At 37.8% G+C, this 7671-nt stretch overlaps 1 pseudogene; it reads right to left on the reverse strand.

Moving 5' to 3' along the window:
- Window positions 1-1600: 1600 nt before the first annotated feature.
- LOC123252304 lies at window positions 1601-6859 on the reverse strand (annotated as a pseudogene).
- Window positions 6860-7671: the final 812 nt, after the last annotated feature.

Below are 7671 nucleotides of genomic sequence, written 5' to 3' on the forward strand. Positions count from 1 at the left end.
GAATTGTTTTACCAGTGATTCTGGTCTGGCTGCAAGTCTGTCTTATCTGAAGTCAGACATTTATTCTTCACCGAAAAACTCAGCAGGTTAAGAGACTAAGGGAACCATTTTGTAATGTGGAATAATATTTGTGACTGATAAGACAAATATGTAGGAAAATACAGAAGTAAATGGCTTTGATGAGAGGAAAATAATCAGAAATGAAAAAGATTATTTAATAGAAACTTCTCTATAGCAGTTCTTGTGACAAAAGGATTCTATAAGTTATCTTATATCAATCATGTTAACTGGAGAACAGAACCAGAACACAAGTTTCTTGGTTGTTACTAGCTCAGTGTTCTTTCCACTCATGTTTTATTTTTAATCAAAATATACTTCTTAGTGAGATAAATAAATAAAATCCAAGAAAACCTACTTACACAAATTTAGAATCAACTTTGGTAGATTTCAGTATAATATATAATCCATAACTAGCATGTTGGCCCTTTTTTGCACATTGCTACTCATATTCTGGGCTCACAATTATTTAAATGATTTAATTAAGATTTTATGATATTTACCTTTCTCACTACACATCATCTTTGTCCAGTCCCCCACCTTTCCATCTGCTGCTCATGATGGAAGTGGCAAGGGTGGGGTGTGCTGTGGGGGAAAAGGTGGGCCAAGGCATTGTGAAGCAGTGATGTAATCTCCACTCTGCCAAGGGCAAAACCAGCCTAGGTTCTGATATTGAAAGCAAAGAAGGAGCCCAAGGGAGGGGTCTGGGGAGGCTCTACAGGCTCAGAAGTCTTATGGGAGAGAGGTGATCCACAGGAGCCTCTACCACTTTTTCCTTCTCACATGCCACCCTGGGTGGCTGCATGCAGCCTACAATGCCCAAGTCTCTGTCTCCTCTTCAAGGGTAGGAGGGTCATGGTAAGCTAGGCCAGGCAGGGGAGGAAGAAAAGTAAAGGAGTGACCTGAGTTCTCTGCACAGTGATGGAGTAAGCTGAAGGATGGGGAGGAAAAATAGATAGGGAGAAGGGAGCAACTCAGCTTGGAACTGGGATGGCCCTGTGTGGCCACAGAGAGATCTCTGCATGCCATCTTTGGCACATGTGCCATAGGCTCACCATCACAATTCTAGATATTTTAAGCTGGTAAAAACAGGATTTCTTTGAAAATATCAATAATGACTCACAGAGTTTAACAATTCGAATGGAAAATAAACCGGTGAAACACACACACACACACATATAAAATGTTTCCATCTTAGAAATATAGTGTTTATATATCATATTCTATTCCATTGATTTTAAGAAAATAATAACTTTGTGTGTTGACTGGTTTCATAGAGAATTGCTGAAACTCAGTGAAATGACAGTGAGGTGAAACACATTGGGCATTGTTATGAAGTGAGGCACACTATTGTTGATATCAAATATAAACAAATAAGACTTCATTTTTATTGCTTTTGAAAATCACACATCACACCATCATTTCAACAATTTCAAATTAATAGAAAGACATGTTCATTGTCATTTTATTTATATCTCATTCATTGTCTCTATTAGCAATTAGCATCTGTCTTCTGACTATTGTTGGGGTAGGTAATGAGTGATTAAGAGGTACTTCCTTTATTAAAAAGAGAAGCAGAGAAGAAAGGGCGAAAAGGCCCAAAACACACCGTAGTATCTACACGACAGATAACACATCTAGCTTCGATGTTATAGAATGAAAGAATTGAATCCTCATACTTATATAAAATGCCCACCTTTCGTATAGGAATTATATGCTTGAAAAATGAATAACACCAGCAAAGTGTTTCTTTTCCAACTTTTAAGCCTATAATAGCTCTTGTAAGATCAAATGATATGGAGTCATTAACAATTCTACGGATTGAATCATACTCAGAGATTCCTAGTACCCACTGTGTCTGATCTTCCACATCTATTTCCCAGTATTTTTTTTTTTTCATTAGGCAAGTTCTGAGCTGCCAAATTAATAACAAAATAGTCTTCTCGATTGTCAGGCTGCACTTGTGAGTTATATTCATTCTTTAATTCCTCAAAATATTCAGGTACAATAAGATGAAAACTGTGTGTTTCAAGATCCAGTGACATATCCACTATAGAAAAAATAGAAATGGAATAATTAGCCTCAGATGCTAGATATTGGAGGTTAAAATCAACAACCCTCCCACCTAAAAAAATTCATTAATTCTGAACAATCTCAAATTTTGGGACACTAATATCCTTTAAGAATTATATAAGAACTCTTGAGGGGGCTGTCCTGCCTTTGCCTCTGAAATTTACAGGGGAAAGAATCTTAGTTTTCTAATACGTTGGTTTCCTAATATTTAAAATGAAGTTGGAATACAATGAAATAAATATTTGGTTCATTTTAAAAACCAATCATCTATGTTTTAAGGTATTCATTAATATTGGAGAATGACTTTTCAATTAAGAAGTTACTATGTTTGAGTAGAAAACCATGTCTTGGAAGATATGTAGTATCTGTGAATAAACTGTTGTATTGCAATGATCATTGACAGTATGTACTAACACAAGTGAAAAAAGTAAGCATTGGGTCCTTGGGCAAAAGGACATTTTTGCACAAACCACTTTTTACAAAAAACAGCTAAAGGAGTGATTCACTATTTTCAGTTCTTCCAGAGATCCCTGTCCTCAAAGAGCTTATTGGAAGTTACTTGAGAACTACATAGATACCTAATCAAGATAGTGCATTAAACACATTAAAAAGTTACAAAATTTGGATGGTAGGAAAGAGGAAGAGAAGAACATTTCTAAGAAGGAGGTAGATATGGAAGGAAAAAAGGGAAGAAAGTGAGAGAGAGAGGATGGGTCAGAGAAAGGGAGAAAAGGATGCAGGGAGTCAGTGATGAACTTGATGATTACTTGAAAATCCCTGAAATCCAGTTGCAGACAAGTAGATAGAGAATGCTGACAAGGAAAGAAGGCATCTTTGGGTGTGGACTTTGGACATTTGAATGACCTGATGACATCTGAGTAAGATCCAAGGTTCATCATCAATTCCCAAGAAGAACTACTTGGAACAGGAACAAATTAGATAAACAAAGCACATTTAGGAACCTTTTATAGAAGTTCCATTACTATGCCATGTTGAGAGATGGAATATTGCTGGCAGGTGAAAGAGCATATGAAACTGGAACAAGACTCAGCACAGCCTGACCAATAGGAAAGCAATAGGATACTTTTTTTTTTTAAACCCTTAATTTCGCTCCTGGAGTCAATACCTTGAGTATTGGCTTCAAGGCAGAAAAGTGGTAAGGGCTAGGCAATGGGGGTCAAGTGACTTGCCCAGGGTCACACAGCTGGGAAGTGTCTGAGGCCAGATTTGAACCTAGGACCTTCCATCTCTAGGCTTGGCTCTCAATCCCCTGAGCTACCCATCTGTCCCCAATTGGATACTTCTCACTGAAATACTTGTGAGAAATATGTTACCTGACCATTTAGTGTTAAAGAAATGTCATTGAATTACTCAAAATGAATATCCAGTGAAATATGTCCTTTTCCTCCCCTGTCATCTCTTGCATCTATTCAGCCTCAGAAGAAGTTGGAATCTTCTTCCTTGCCTGAAGTTAGTTGTTGTTTTTTTTTATATAATCCTCTCTAAAAAGAACCTTTTTTTCTATGATTCTCAGAGTCAATGATGCCTCTTTTCTCAGGAATATTCCCCTTTATTAGCTCCTTTTCCTACACATTTGTTTTCTCACTGAGTCTGCAGAGAAAACTCAGGCATGTGCAATTTGGAGTAAGCCTCACTTTCCTGAACAGTCTCAGAACTTGGAATGAAGCATCAGAGAAAGCTTAAGAACCAAAAGTTGGTTCCTTTCCAGAAAGTTTCACAAGCTACCTAACGGGAAAATGAAATCAATGGAAGAGAGTCTGTGCACTGAAGAATTCTCATAGTAAAGAATAAGCACCACAGGTTTCCAAAATACCCTTCACCAGTATGAAGTTGAAAAGTCACCCCAAATGCACATTATCATGAATCAATGGAAAATAACTGAGCTAAAATAAGTGAAATAAGTAGGGTCACCCATGCCTGTTGAGATAACAAAGGGGAAAACTGGAAAGCACTTCTTCAGGAGTCAGGGGAGGGTAGAAATGATCTCTGTGGTGTAGCAGAAGGGGTCATTTGGGCTGGCTCATAGCAGACACTTAGGAAGTGCATTGTAAACAATATGGGGGCTCCTGGGAGTTGCCTGAATGTCAACTGAGAAAGGTATACATGACTTACTTTCATAGCTCTTGAGAATTTGTTAAACCAGTCATTGGATAACGTGTATAATTGAGCTCAATAGTCTCTGGTTCTTGAAGAAGCAGCTCCTCATTCCTGAAAAATATGCTACACTCAGTTATATTTGTTCTACAAAGATCTCCAAAATACTCCCTGCATCAAATACTTCATTATATTCCAGCAGATTAGACCCTAGTTACCCCCTTCAAAGATCCAACCTCCTTCACAGATTCTGCTTTTCTGATTTAGTAGAGCAAAGAAGGGAACCTTACCTTTCCAGGATGCCTTTCAAATCCTGAGGGAAGAAAATAGAGACAGATTTAGTGTTTTGCTCCTTGGTCTGTTTCATTAATATTAGCTTTCTCAGAGAACCCAGATACACCTCCTCATAGTTCTGTCACTCCCTTAGAGCCCTTTTCCAGGGACATGATTAGCATATGGGCACAATTCAAATTTGTGCAGAATTGTTGAGAGTGATCTCTGGTTGTCTCTCTTTAAACTTCTCTCTCTAAACCTGGGGAACATTGTCTTTGGCCTATGATGTGAGACACTGTTCCACGTTTCTTCTCCCTCTCTCCATAGATATTTTAAACTCATTTTAAATATAGGTTTCCTTGGCCTCTTTGAAAAGTGGCTAAAGAGGGAACATAATGTTATTTTCAAGATCCACTTCACATAATAGCATTTGAGAATTCCCGTTCCACATATTACTATTACCCAGCTCTGCTAATAAAAAAAAAAAAAAGTGCACTTCGAGAATCAAATGAAAAGTCTGAACTGTCCATTCTTGCAAATAATTCTGAAACCTTTCTCTTCCTCTTCTTTGGAAAGGGTGGGGACCTTTAGTTCCTCATTTCTAAAGCAATAATGTACATCTGTTTCACACACTCACCTGGAGCATTTCCAAGGGTGGATTGTCCAACATCTTCTCTATTTCTAATATCCTTTCTTCCAGATGTTGAATTTGTTGGGCCAGAAAGACCTCATTCTCCTCAGCTTTTGTTAGTTCCTCATTTATTTCCTGGTCCAGTTTTTGCAGACTTTCATTTTCTTCTTTATTCATGAAATTGTGTATTTCATCATATTCAAAATTAACTAAGTTCTTAGAATAAGTTGTGTTCTCCTGCTCCAGAAGAAATTAGGATAAAGGAAAGAAGTGTATAGTTTATAACAGAATGGGGTGCATCCCAAACATTTGTGCTCCTTATTAAGTATATTTTTGCCACCTAAGAAGATATATGGACTCAAATCACACATTGCTTTTCTGGCTGCTGGGCCCAAATCTTCTGTTTCAGGGCTCATGAGATATACTATCTCTTTAAGGTCTTTTTCTGAAACAAATACTTAATGATGGAAATCAAAAAGAGTGAGGATGTATAAAGGAAATGTCCTCAAAAATAAAAGAGATCATTTTCTCCCTCAAAATACCCAATTCCTTTGTACAAAGTGTTCCTTCATATATATGTTTTAACAACTTAAATGCAAAGAATGTTCTTTTACTAGCATGAAGTGTGAAATTATTTTCCCAAAAGAGTGTAAATATATTTCATTCTTCGATCTATAATCTGAATCTGATCCTTTGCAAAAACATTCTTCCTGCTGTTTTCATCACCAATTTTACTTCTGAGAAGGATCTTTAAGGAACAATTTACCTTATAATTTATTAAGAAAAGAGGCAGATACTGACCTTAAATTCTTCCATTGATTTTCTCTTTTTTTTGATTACCTTTTCCAATTTCTGCTCGTTTTCCTGTAACTTATTCCATGACTTCTGGAGTTTCTTCTGCAAGACAAAAAAAGTCTTGGTTAAACCTGTTTTGAACCTAAGAGGTCCACATGCTTTACAATTATTGGCTAATAAGAGGTAGCATTCATATAACTCTATAAGACTATTAAAGTTCTATATGTCTGTTTTCCATTGGAACTTCACAATAACCATAAAAATCAGGGGCTTTTATTATTACTACCTTTTAAAAATGAGAACCCTGAGATCAAGAAGGATTTGCAAAGATGAGTGGAAATAAATGGGTTGTGTTAGTGTCAGTGAAGTCATAGATGTGAGGCCCCAGATAATGCTTGAGCCCTGTAGGTTAAGCTGTGGGTCCACAATGCCAGTGGCCCCAAGTGGTCCCAAAGAATTCAATGAACAGAAGCCATTTGACTGCAGGGCTTGGTACAATCTTACCTTGAACTGGTCAACAGCCATTTGCAAGGGAAGGACTTGGTGATCCTTGTGCTCTTCTGTTAATGAGCAGGACTCACAAATCAGTTTTTCATCTTGGTCACAGAAGAGCTTCTCTCTTTCATAATGTTGGTCACAGGTGGTCAGAACTACCATGCTCTGCAGTAAATGCTGTCTGAGTGCTTTTCCAGAGATACACAAGTTCTTCAGTTTGTCGTTGAACTCAGTGTCATAGTCTCCAATCTTACTTCTGCACTCTGGACAAGTTAGTGTATCTCCTTCATAGCACTGGAAGAGACAGTTTTGGCAAAAACTGTGTCCACATTTGGCTGTCACTGGCTCTGTGAAGTAGCCCAGACAGATGGAGCAAGTGAGTTCAACTTTGATGTTTTCAATCAATTCTTTGGCAGCCATGTTCCAATGCCTGTAGACAAAGAGAGTGAAAAGTTAGATCAGGGGATTTCCTGGGTCATCCAAGACATCTCAGAACTTTTGTGCTGTTGGTATTCCAGAGTTTAAAAGGGAATGGAAGGGGGAAGCTGGGTAGCTCAGTGGAGTGAGAGTCAGGCCCAGAGATGGGAGGTCCTAGGTTCAAATCTGGCCTCAGACACTTCCCAGCTGTGTGACCCTGGGCAAGTCACTTGACCCCCCATTGCCCACCCTTACCACGCTTCCACCTAGAAGCCAATGCACAGAAGTTAAGGGTTTTACAAAAAAAAAAAAAAAAAAGATTGATCTTATTTCAAGGATTCAGTACAATCATATAGTTAGTTGTCTAACAAGGTTGAATGACAAGGAAAAATCTAATTTTATTATTATTTCTGTATCTCTTAATTTGGTTCCTAATTCAGAACTTAAACTCAGCTATTTTTTTTTCCTTCAGCTTCTTTAATTTCTGATATATTTACTATGCTAAGAAGGCCTTTTGTAAAGATAGAGAAAAAAGTATTTTTTCCAAAAGTAACTTACCTCTGATTCTGTCCTCCAGTATTCCTCTAATGCTTGCTCTTTCCTTTGAGCTCCAACACCAAAAGACATCAGTTCTAATTTGTTGTAGTCTTTTTATAGGAGTGTTTTTGATTAGCCCCTCCCTAGACTCCACCCACAAAAGGTGAGAACTCCTGTGTTTTGGTAAGTGCTTCACACCTCTATCCTAAGGATGAGTTCTCACCTTTGGATTTGTCATGGAACTGTGGTGTTCACACCTAGACCCTTCCAAACTCAAA

Source organism: Gracilinanus agilis, chromosome 6 (assembly GCF_016433145.1).
Source record: "Gracilinanus agilis isolate LMUSP501 chromosome 6, AgileGrace, whole genome shotgun sequence".
NCBI classification, from domain to species: Eukaryota; Metazoa; Chordata; class Mammalia; order Didelphimorphia; family Didelphidae; genus Gracilinanus; species Gracilinanus agilis.